Raw genomic sequence first — 11,792 nt, 5'->3', positions numbered from 1 at the left:
TCCTGTGCCTAACCAGTACATTATGGAGAGAATGGGAGTCATTGTCCAAAATGGCATGCAACTTAGACAATAATAAATAATCAACCCTTTCATTTCTTCTAACTAGTTGCATGACCATACACTTCCCAACACTGTGTTCCATCTGTAGCTTCTTTATCCATTCTCCTAATCTGTCTATGTCCTTCTGTAGCCTCTCCAGTTCTTCACAATTACATGCCCCTTCACTTATCTTTGTATTGTCTTCAAACTTTGTATTAAAACCATCAATTCCATCATCTGAATCATTAAAATATAACATAAAATATCAGTCCAACATAGATTCCAGTGGAACACCACAAGTCACTGGCAGCCAACCAGAAATATTCCCATTTTTTGCCTCCTGCCAATCAGTCACTGCTTTATCCGTGATAGAAGCTTCCTTGAAATACCATAGGCTTGTAGCTTGGCTAAGCAGCCTCCACTTTGTCAAAGGCCTTCTGAAAATCCAAGTGCACCACATTAATTGATTCTCCTTTGTCTATCCTGCTTGTTAATGGTGCTACAACAATAACCTCTCACTCAATGCCAGTAAAACCAAAGAGTTGATTATTGACTCTTGACTACAGGAGGAGGGAAAATCAGAGCTCCATGAACCTCATCAGGGGGATTAGTGGTGGAGAGGGTTAGTAACTTTAAATTCCTCAGTGTTATCATTTCAGAGGATATGTCTTGGGTCCAGAATGTAAGTACAATTATGAGGAAAGTATAGCAGTATCTCTACTTTCGTAGAAGTTTGTGAAGATTTAGCATGCCAGCTAAAACTTAGACAAACTTCTATAGATGGGCAGTGGAGAGTATCCTGACTGGTTGTATCACGGCCTGGTATGGGAATGCCAAAGAGCCTTGAATGGAAAAGCCTACAAGAAGTAGTGGATACAGCGTAGTCCATCATGGGTAAAGCCCTCCCCACCAGTGAGGACATCCACAAGGAGCACTGTCAAGGAAAGCAGCATCTATTGTCAACGGCCCTTGCCATCTCTCTTCTCACTGCTGCCGTCAGGAAGGAGGTACAGGAGCCTCAGGGCCCTCACCATCTGGACCATCTCTCTTCTCATTGCTGCCATCAGGAAGAAGGTACAGGATCCTCTGGACTCTCACCACCAGGTTCAGGAACAATTATTACCCCTCAACATCAGGCTCTTGAACCAGAGGGGAATAACTTCACTCAACTTCACTCACTCCTGCACTAAACCACTCCCACAACTTATGGACTCACTTTCGAGGACTTTTCTCTCATGTTCTCAACAATTATTGCTTATTTATCTATCTATTATTATTTTGTTTGTTTTCCTTTTCATTTTGTGTTTGCAACGTGTCTTTTGCACGTTGGCCGCTTGTCCATCTTGTGTGTGGTTTCTCATTGATTCTACCGTGCTCCTTTGTACTTACTGTGAATGCCCACAAGATCACTACTACGGGCATCTCCCTGAAGAAACCTACACAGAGGTTCCACAACATCCACACAAATGCTGGAGGAACTCAACAAGTGTTGACAAAGGGTCTTGGCCTGAAAAGTCAATTGTTGATTCCCCTCTACAGATGCTCCCTCATGGGCAGAAGCCTCCCCACCATTGAGGGAATGTTCAAAAGGCAATGCCTCAAGAATGCAGCATCTATCACTAAGGACCTCCATCACCCAGAACATGCCCTCTTTTCATCACTACTATCAAGGAGGAGGTTCAGGAGTCTGATGACACACATAACGTTTTAGAAATAGCTTCTTCCCCTCTGCCATCAGATTGCTGAGCAGTCCATGAGCCCATGAACACAATCCCACTATGGGTCTCTTTTGCTCTACTTACTTATTTTCATGTATTTCTCGTTGTTACATAGTACTGCACCGTACTGGTGCAAAAAGCAAATTACACAACATGCAGGATGTAGCAGTTAGCGCAACGCCATTACAGCTCAGGGTGTTTGAGTTTGGAGTTTAACTCTGGCGCTGTTCCTAAGGAGTTTTTATGTTCTCCTCGTGATGGCGTGGGTTTCCTCCAGGTGCTCCGGTTTCCTCCCACAGTCCAAAGGCGTACCATCAGATTAATTGGTCACTGTAAATTATCCTGTGATCAGGCTCGGGTTAAATCGGTGCGTTGCTGGGCGGTGTGGCTTGTTGGACCGGAGGGGACTGATCCATGTTGTATCACTAGATTTTAGAAAACAGTTTATCAGTGATAATGAACCCGATTCTGATTCTGACTTGCTGAGTTCCTGCAGCATTTCCAGCATCTCCTGTGCTGCAGGGATTTCTCTGAGTTCAGCTGGTTTAGACTTAAGGCTCAAGGCACTTTATTATCCAGTGCTCTATTGCCTAAGTGCTGTGCCTCTTAATTGCTGATGTGACTCCCGAAACCAACAAGGCAAGGCAATTAATTCCTTCCCGTTGACTCTTAAGAAAGTTGCATTTCTCACTAAATGAGCTCAGGGAATCCAAGGGCAAATTAATTTGTCAGCAACATGCAGGATAGGTAAACAATTGTGTTCCCACTCGAGAGAGGTGCTGACAAATAGAACTGCATAAGTGATTGAGCTCTGTCAGTGGAAGACAGAAAGTTTCCATGGAGAAACCAGAGATTTGGAATACTTGGTTCGATATGTTGTGTGTCCAGAGATGCTCTTCTGCACGCCACTGTTGTAATACGTGGTTATTTGAGTTACTGTCTCCTTCTTGTCAGTTTCAACCAGTTTGATCATTCTCTTTTGACCTCTCTCCTTAACGAGGCATTTTCACCCATAAAACTGCTACTCTCTGGATTTTTTTGTTTCTGTTTCTTTGTAAACTCTAGAGACCGTTATGCGTGAAAATCCCAGGAGATCAGCAGATTCTGAGATACTTAAATCACCCTATCTGGCACCAACAATCATTCTACGGTTAAAGTCACTTTGATCACATTTCTTCCCCCTTCTGAAGTCTGGGCTGGATAACAACTGAACCTCTTGACCATGTCTGTTTGCTTTTATGCATTGAGTTGCTGCCACACGATTGGCTGATTAGATATTTGCATTAATGAGCAGATGTACAGGTGTACCAAATAAAGTGGCCACTGAGTGTGTCAATGCTTTCAAGCCTAAGTTGGCCCTCAGCATGAGGAGTCAGAGTTTGAAAGGGGTGGGGGAAGGGAGGAAGAACCACAAGGTGATAGGTGAAACTGGGAGGAGAGAGGGAGGGTAAAGTAAAGAGTTGGAAACCTGATTGGTGAAAGAGATACAGGGCTGGAGAAGGGGGTATCTAATAGGAGAGGACAGAAGACATGGAAGAATGAAAAATAGGGTGGAGAGTGAGGTGAGAGGCAGGTAAGGAGATAACGAGAGAGAGGGAAATGGGAATGGGGTATGTTGGAGGGCATTACTGGAGGTTGGAGAAATCGATGTTCCAATAAATGGGAAGTGGAATTAAAATGGGTGGCCACTGGGAGATTCCGCTTTTCTGGCAGATGGAGGGAAGGTGCTTGGTGAAGCGATCTCCCAATCTGCTTCTGGTCACACCGATATGCAGGAGCCACACTGGGAGCACCGGCTACAGTAGATGACCCTGACAGACTCACAGGTGAAGTGTCGCCTCACCTGGAAGGACAGTCTGGGGCCCTGGATGGTAGTGAGGGAGGAGGTATAGGGGCAGGTGTAGCACTTGTTCCGCTTGCAAGGATTAGTGCCGGGGGGAGATCAGAGGGGAAGGATGAATGGGCAAGGTAGTTGCGTAGGGAGCAATCCCTGCGGAAAGCAGGAAGTGGTGAGGGGGGAAGGGGAGATGTGGTGGTGGGATCCCGTTGGAGATGGCAGAAGTTATGGAGAATTATGTGCTGGACACGGAGGCTGGGGGGGGGTGGTGGGGGTAGGTGAGGACAAGAGGAACCTATCCCTGGTGGGATGGCGAGAGGATGGAGTGAGGGCAGACATAGAACCATAGAACCATAGAACACTACAGCACAGTACAGGCCCTTCAGCCCTCCACGTTGTGCCGACCCATATAATCCTTAAAAAAAAGTACTAAACCCACACTACCCCATAACCCTCTATTTTTCTTTCATCTATGTGCCTGTCCAACAGGCTCTTAAATACCCCTAATGTTTTAGCCTCCACCACCATCCCTGGCAAGTCATTCCAGGCACTCTCAACTCTCTGTGTAAAAAACTTACCCCTGATGTCTCCCCTAAACTTCCCTCCCTTAATTTTGTACATATGCCCTCTGGTGTTAGCGTGAAATGGAAGAGATGCGGGTGAGGGGAGCATTGGTAGTGGAGGAAGGGAGCCCCCTTTCTTTGAAGAAGGAGGGCATCTCCTTAGTTCCGATTCATCTTCTTCCTTTCCAGTCCTGATGAAAGGTCTCTGTCGGAAACATAGATTGTTTATTCATTTCCATAGACGCTGCCTGACCTGCTGAGTTCCTCTTGCATTTTGTGTGTGTTGCTCTAAATTTCCAGAATCGCTTGTGTTTATAAGTACCTTTATTGGTTCAGTTAACAACAAGTACGTGAATTTACAAAACGAAGTGCCTGTGTGCACACCGATTAGGTTTCCCTGGCCCTCTATGAACAATCAAAGAATAGAAAGGGTAGTATCTGGGAGAAGGAGAGTATTTTGATCCAGATGTAATCTCCACCTTTCCAATGTTTGGTGGTTCTTTTGCAATGGTTGGTCTTCACAGAGTTGTCACTATCTGTACTCCCAGAATCCTCCATTCTCATTCATTTCCTTATAATATCGAGCGCCATGGTAGCGTAATAGTTAGCGAGACACTATTACAGCTCGGGGCATTGGAGTTCAACATAATATTCCAATATCACCTCTAAGGAGTCTGCATGTCCTCCCCAAGAAAGGCACAGTCCACAGTTAGTATGTTAATTGGTCTTTGTAAATCGTTCTGTGACTTAGCTTGGGTAAATAGGTGGATTGCTGGGCCGCGCAGATCAAAGGGCCAGAAGGGCCTGTTCTGCACTACATTGCAATAATAAATCAATAAGTAAATAAATATCAATCTGGTATCTTATGATTTTATTGGCTCAGGCACACCTACCTGATCTGCATCAACTTCTCATTGGATCTGACCCAAGGATACAAGCAGTATTACTTTATGAATCTTTCCCTAAGTTTATACGTCAGGTAACTTAACTTGTTCTTTCCAACTCAGACAAGTTCAGTCAGGTCAGCCAAACATAAGGCTCAGTGTACTTCAGATCACAGGCTGTTCTTCACAAGCCTGTCAACTTTACAGTGCAGAATAAACAGCTTCTTACCTGGAAATAGTCTCAGGTTTAGGAGATTGTCAGCAGGAAGCTCATTGTGTCCATGTTCGATTGCTCTGATTGAGCTAGAACCAGTTCACCAAATGGTTCACAAAATGCCGGCTGCAAGAACTGTCTCACAAAATGGCAGCTTCCATTATTAAGGATGTCCAGCACCGGGAGCATGCCCTTTTCTCACCATTACCATCAGGAAGGAGGTACAGAAGCCTGAAGGCACACACTCAGCGATTCAGGAACAGCTTCTTTCCCTCTGCCATCTGATTTCTAAATGGACATTGAAGCTTTGGACACTACCTCACTTCTTTCAATATACAGTATTTCTGTATTTGCACATTTTTTAAAACCTATTCAATATATGTAATTGATTTACTTGTTTATTTATTATTATGTTTTATTTTATTTATTTTTTCTCTCTCTGCTAGATTATGTATTGCATTTTACTGCTGCTGCTAAGTTAACAAATTTCACGTAACATGCTGGTGATACCAAACCTGATTCTGATTCCATTCCTTCGACCACATGGCAAAACCAAAGGCATCTGATCTGTTTGTTGGTTTGCAGATGATCAATCTTTCTGGTCACCAAAGTGATGCCTCTAGGAATAAATAAATTAAACAAAAGTAGAGTCACATTGTTATAAAACATGTGCTTCCTCTGGGGGAAAGTGGCAAAGGCAGCCTCAGCTTTCTGGGGGAATCTAATGTGCCCCGTGTACAATCACAATTAACAATTAGCAAATGTCCTGGGGCCACATGTTCCTGGTAATTTACAGCGAAGCAGAAAGGGGGCTCACTGAGGGATATGCCAGAGGGCACCAACTTGCTGCTTGTCGTGTCAGCTCCTTTGTTCGTCAAGTAATCAGGTTGTTGATCACTTTGCACAGTCAAGTACCAGAAGCTGCATCGTCCTGTTGTGTTGTAGAAAATGGATGCTTCTTTTAAGAACAGAGAAACAAGGGGAGACTATTCAGCTCATCAGTATCAAAACCAGAACATAGAACACAGAGCTTTACAGCATAGTAGAAGCTCTTTGGCCTTTGATATTGTACTGACATTTTAAGATCGATTCCACGCACCCCTCATACAAACTCTTCTCCCTCCTGCCGTCTGGGAAAAGGCACCAAAGCATTTGGGCTCTCACGACCAGACTATGTAACAATTTCTTCCCCCACGCTATCAGACTCCTCAATACCCAGAGCTTGGACTGACAACTTACTGCCCTATTGTCTTGTTTATTATTTATTGTAAATGCCTGCACTGTTTTGTGCACTTTATGCAGTCCTGGGTAGGTCTGTAGTCTAGTGTAGTTTTTTTTCTGTGTTGTTTTTACGTAGCTCAGTCTAATTATTGTACTGCGTCATGTAACACCATGGTCCTGAAGAACGTTGTCTCATTTTTACTATGTACTGTACCAGCAGTTATGGTTGAAATGACAATAAAAGTGACTTGACTTGACTTGACTTGATCTACACCTTTTCTCCCATACAGCCCTCCATTTTTTTTTATCCCTATCTAAGAGTTTCTTAACTGTCCCTAACGTATCTGCCTTTATCACCACCCTTGGCAATGTATTCCAAGCACCTTCCACTCTCTATGTAAGAAAAATACTTCTGACATCTCTCCTATTCTTTCTTTTGATCATTTTAAAATTATGCCCCCTTGTATTAGCTATTCCTGCCCTGAGAAAAAGGCCCCAAGCTGTCCACTTGATCTATGCCTCTTATCATCTTTTACACCCCTATTAAGTCACCTCCCATTCTCCTTCAGTCCACAGAGAAAAGCCCGAATTTGTTCAACCCATCCTCGTAAGTCAAGGATATCCTCAAGGACATGGATGTCTCTCTAGCCCAGGCAGCATCCTGGTAAATCTCCTCCGCACCATCTCTAAAGCTTCCACACCCTTCCTATAATGAGGCAAACAGAGATGAACACAATATTCCGAGTGTGGTCTAACTGGGGTTTTATAGAGCTGCAACATTACCTCACAGTGATCATAGAGTCATAGAGCGCAACAGCATGGAAACAGGCCTTCTCATGCTGACCAAAATGCCGATCTAAGCCAGTTCCACTTGCCTGCTTTTGGTTCATATTCCTCTAAATCAGGGGTTCCCATCCTAGGGTCCATGGACCCCTTGCTTCATGGTATTGGTCCGTGGCATAAAAAAAGACTGGAAATCTTTCCCATTCGTGTATCTATGAAGTTCCTTTAAGTAGTATTATTATTGTTATTATTATACTCCCCGTATCCACCAAAAGTGTCAAAAGATTGTTCCGATTTTTCAGATATCACTCTTCTCATTACCTCTATTGGTGGGGGGGCGGTACTCTCTACGATTCAGAAACAGCTTCTTCTTCTCTGCCATCAGATTTCCAAACAGTCCCACGGACCCATAAACTTACTGTTCCATGCTTCACTCTATTTATAGATTTTTGGAATTTGTAGCATTTTTTGGGTGGCAAAATGGAGAGGAATCTCTATCAAAAGAGGTGTAAGGTGCTCCTTCTCTCCACTAGCACACAGGTCACCCTTGGGCAAGGTGTAGCAACTACTTAGAACCCCCCCACCCCATCAGGGTCACATGAAGCCATGGGAGCAGGTGGTGGACGGTCGTACGAGCAGCCGGTGCATATCACAGGTCCTGGTTATGCGACTACTGATGCTGGGCAGACAATCTCTGAAAGGTATTGATAATGGGTGGAGTCACCTATCTTGCAAAGACACTGCCCAGAAGCAGGCAATGGTAAACCACTTCTGTAAGTTTGCTAAGAGCAATCATGGTCATGGAAAGACTGTGATCGCCCATGTTATACAACACAGGACATAATGAACAAACAAATTGTAATGTTATGTCTTTACACTATATTGCTGACACAAAACAACATATTTCACATCATATATCATTAATCATAAATCTAAATCTGATCTGGGGGCGGCATGGGAATATATGTATTCATTCTATCTATGTCCCTCAATATTTAACGCACCTTTATAATGTCCCACCCCAGTCTCCTATGTTCCAAGGGATAATGTTCTAACCAAAAAAGCCATTCCCTAGAACTCAAAAGCTTGAGTTCTGGTAACATCCTCATAAGTTTTCGCTGAATTATTGTGTTGTTAATTGAAAAGCTGGAGGAAATACTCAGTAGACTAGAGTACATTTCTGCAATAGCTCAGATGGGAGAGCAGAGGAATGTAGAGAAAATGTAGTCATCGTTAGGTCACTGGTTCAAATCCTGATTGAAGGAATAGCTCACCTTTTCTGAGGATTTTATTCCCTAGAGGGTAGAAGAACGAATGGAGATTTGAGAAAGGTATCCAAAGTTATGAGCGATAGAAATAGTAAATGCAAGCAGGCTTTTTCTGCAGAGGCTGGCCAAGAATAGGTTGTGGGTTAAATGTAAAAAATGAAGTGTTTAAGGGGAATTCACCCAGAACGTAGTGCAAGCGTGGAATGAGCTGCCAGCAGAAGTGGTGGATGCAGGATTGATTGCAACGTTTAAGAGAAATTTGAATAATTACATCGATGGGAGTGGTATAGAAGGCTATAGTTTGGGTGCAGATCAATGATACTAGGCAGATTAAGAATTCATCACAAACTAGATGGGCTGAAGAGCCTGTTTCTGAGCTACACACACAAAATGCTGATGGAACACAGCAGGCCAGGCAGCATCTATAGGGAGAAGCACTGTCGCAGATTTCCTCGTGTTTGCTGTTTCTGTGCTGTAGTTTTCTATGACTCTATGACTTGAATAAAATCAGAGAAACTGAGCCAAAATAATTTTATTCAGAAATGAGCAGTTGAGACAGAGAAGTACAATGAGTTTGTACTTGCCACTATTAGCCTTCTTGGTCTCACACTATCAGAGATATTGCTCTTGTTTTACTAATTTCTCTCCCCCACCTTCCCTTTGAATGAAGAGGCAGAGATGGACCCTGTGGAAGTTGGCAGCAAATGTGACGAAACTTGCCAACTTGGCACAGGCCACCCAGGCCATGCTCTCTTCTCACTGCTGCCATCAGGAAGGAGGTGCAGGAGCCTCAGGTCCCACACCACCAAGTTCAGAAACAGTTATTACCCTTCAACTATCAGGCTCCTGAACCAGAGAGAATAACTTCAATCACCCAACACTGAACTGACTTCACAATCCACTTGTCCGTCTGTTGTGAGCATTTTTTCATAGATTCCATTGTGTTTCTATTTACTGTGAATGCCCACAAGAAAATGAATCTCAGGATAGCATAAGGTGAAATACAGTCTGTCTGTCGGTCAGACTTGACCATGGATATTGTGTCCTAGCTGTCTAGATATGCAAGCCAGGGCAGTACGATACGGAGAGCAAGCTGTTGCCCATGTAGCAAGCTCCCCCTCTCCACGCATCTGATCAACCCAAAGTAACAGCAGAGACTGATACAGTTCGGCACCAGAGGCATCACAGGAGTTGCCAGTCAGCATTGAACTCAATGTAGGACTCCAGCTCTGGATTTTTCCTTTGGGGTTTACTTCAGAAGCCTTCACCACAAGTGGGGACAGCCACAAGGCAGCAGAGGTTTGAGATCAGAGTTTTCCTTCTCCTAGATGAGCTGCCAATCATGGCTGATGAGCCTCAAAGTGACTCGTTTTAAGGCACCAGCAACCTGCTTTAGTCCCTTCTCCTGTCAGTAGAAATGGTTCTTAGTAGCTAAGCCACACATGAAGGCCAGGAACTGGGCTTGGTTGTCAGAGGGTATTTGAGGCACATGCCATTGGGAATATCTAATAGGAAGTGGGAGCTTGTTCCTATTACCACTCCCAGCCATGACAACCTTAAGGAACCAGACATATAGTATATGTACAGTATATGTACTATATGTATATGTAAAATAAGTTTACTTTGAAATTTGAACTTCAGAAGGAACTCCAGTGCATAAATGTACCAGGTAAAGAGGTGAGAAAGGGGACCTGTGCAAATTGAAGCACATATTCCACAAAGGAACAGATGGAACATGAACCCATGTGGGTTTCCTGAGTCTCTTAAAGGGAGTGACTGGAGTTAAAGTGATGATGATGATGAAGATGATGGCATCCATCTGTCTTGAAGGACATAAGTCACCTAGACCAGAGGAACTGCACCCTTGGGTTCTGAAACAGTAGTATCAGAGATTGTGGTGGCATTAGAAATGATCTTTCAAAAATCATTGGAGTCTGTCATGGTGCCAGAGGACTGGAAAATTGCAAATGTTACTCCATTCTTTAAGAAAGGAAGAAGGCAGCAGAAAGAAAATTATTGACCAGTTAGCCTGAACTCAATGGTTGGGAAGATTTTAGAGTCAATTGTTAAGGATGAGGCGACACAGGACACGATAGCACAAAGTCAGCATGGTTTCCTTCAGGAAAATTCCTGCCTGATGAACCTGTTAGAATTCTTTGAGGAGATTACAACAGTGGATGTTGTATATCTGGACTTTCAGATGGCCTTTGACAAGGTGCCACACATCAGGGCACTTACAGAGTTAAGAGCCCATGGTAATACAGGAAGGTTACTAACATGGTTAGCGCATTGGCTGATTGGTAGGAGGCAGAGAGTGGGAATAAAAGGATCCTTTTCTGGTTGGCTGCCAGTGACTAGTGGTGTTCCACAGGGGTTGGTGTTGGGACCACTTCCTCTTATAAATTATTTAGATGATGGAATAGATGGCTTTATTGCCAAGTTTGCAGATGATACGAAGATTGGTGGAGGGGCAGGAAGTGTTGAGGAAACAGGTAGACTGCAGAAGGACTTAGACAGATTAGGAGAATGGGCAAGGAAGTGGTAAATGAAATACAATGTTTGAAAATGCATGGTCATCCACTTTGGTGATTGAAATAAATGTGCAGACCATTTTCTAAATGGGGAGAAAATCCAGGAATCTGAGACGCAGAGGGACATGGAAGTCCTTGTGCAGAACACCCTGAAGGTTAACTTGCAAGTTGAGTCGGTGGTGAGGAAGGCAAATGCCATGTTAGCATTCATTTCAAGAAGTCTAGGTGTGCTGGCAATGAAGAGGGTCCAGAGGAGATTCACAAGGATGATTCCAGGAATGAAAGGGTTATCATACCAGGAACATTTGATGGTTCTGGGTTTCTACTTGCTGGAATTCAGAAGGATGAGAGGGGATCTCACTGAAACCTTTTGAATATTGAAAGGCCTAGACAGAGCAGATGTGGAAAAGATGTTTCCCCTGGTGGGAGAGTCTAGGACAAGAGAGCACAGCCTCAGGGTAGAGTGGTGCCCTTTCAAAACAGAGATGTGGAGAAATTTCTTTAGCCATGTGGAATTTGTTGCCACATGCAGCTGTGGAGGCCAGGTCTTTGGGGTTATTTAAGGAGGATATTGATAGGTTCTTGATTGTCTTGTCTTCTCTTCTCCTGTCTTGTCCATACTGCACCAGCTGCTGCCACTGGGCTATAAACGTGCAGGAGCAGTGTGTGGTGAAGTGCCTTGCTCAAGGACACACAAACTGCCTCGGCTGAGACTCGAACTAATGACCTTCAGA

The sequence above is a fragment of the Hypanus sabinus genome, chromosome 3 (genome assembly GCF_030144855.1).
Source record: "Hypanus sabinus isolate sHypSab1 chromosome 3, sHypSab1.hap1, whole genome shotgun sequence".
Lineage (NCBI taxonomy): Eukaryota > Metazoa > Chordata > Chondrichthyes > Myliobatiformes > Dasyatidae > Hypanus > Hypanus sabinus.
Note: the sequence above shows the minus strand (reverse complement) of the source record.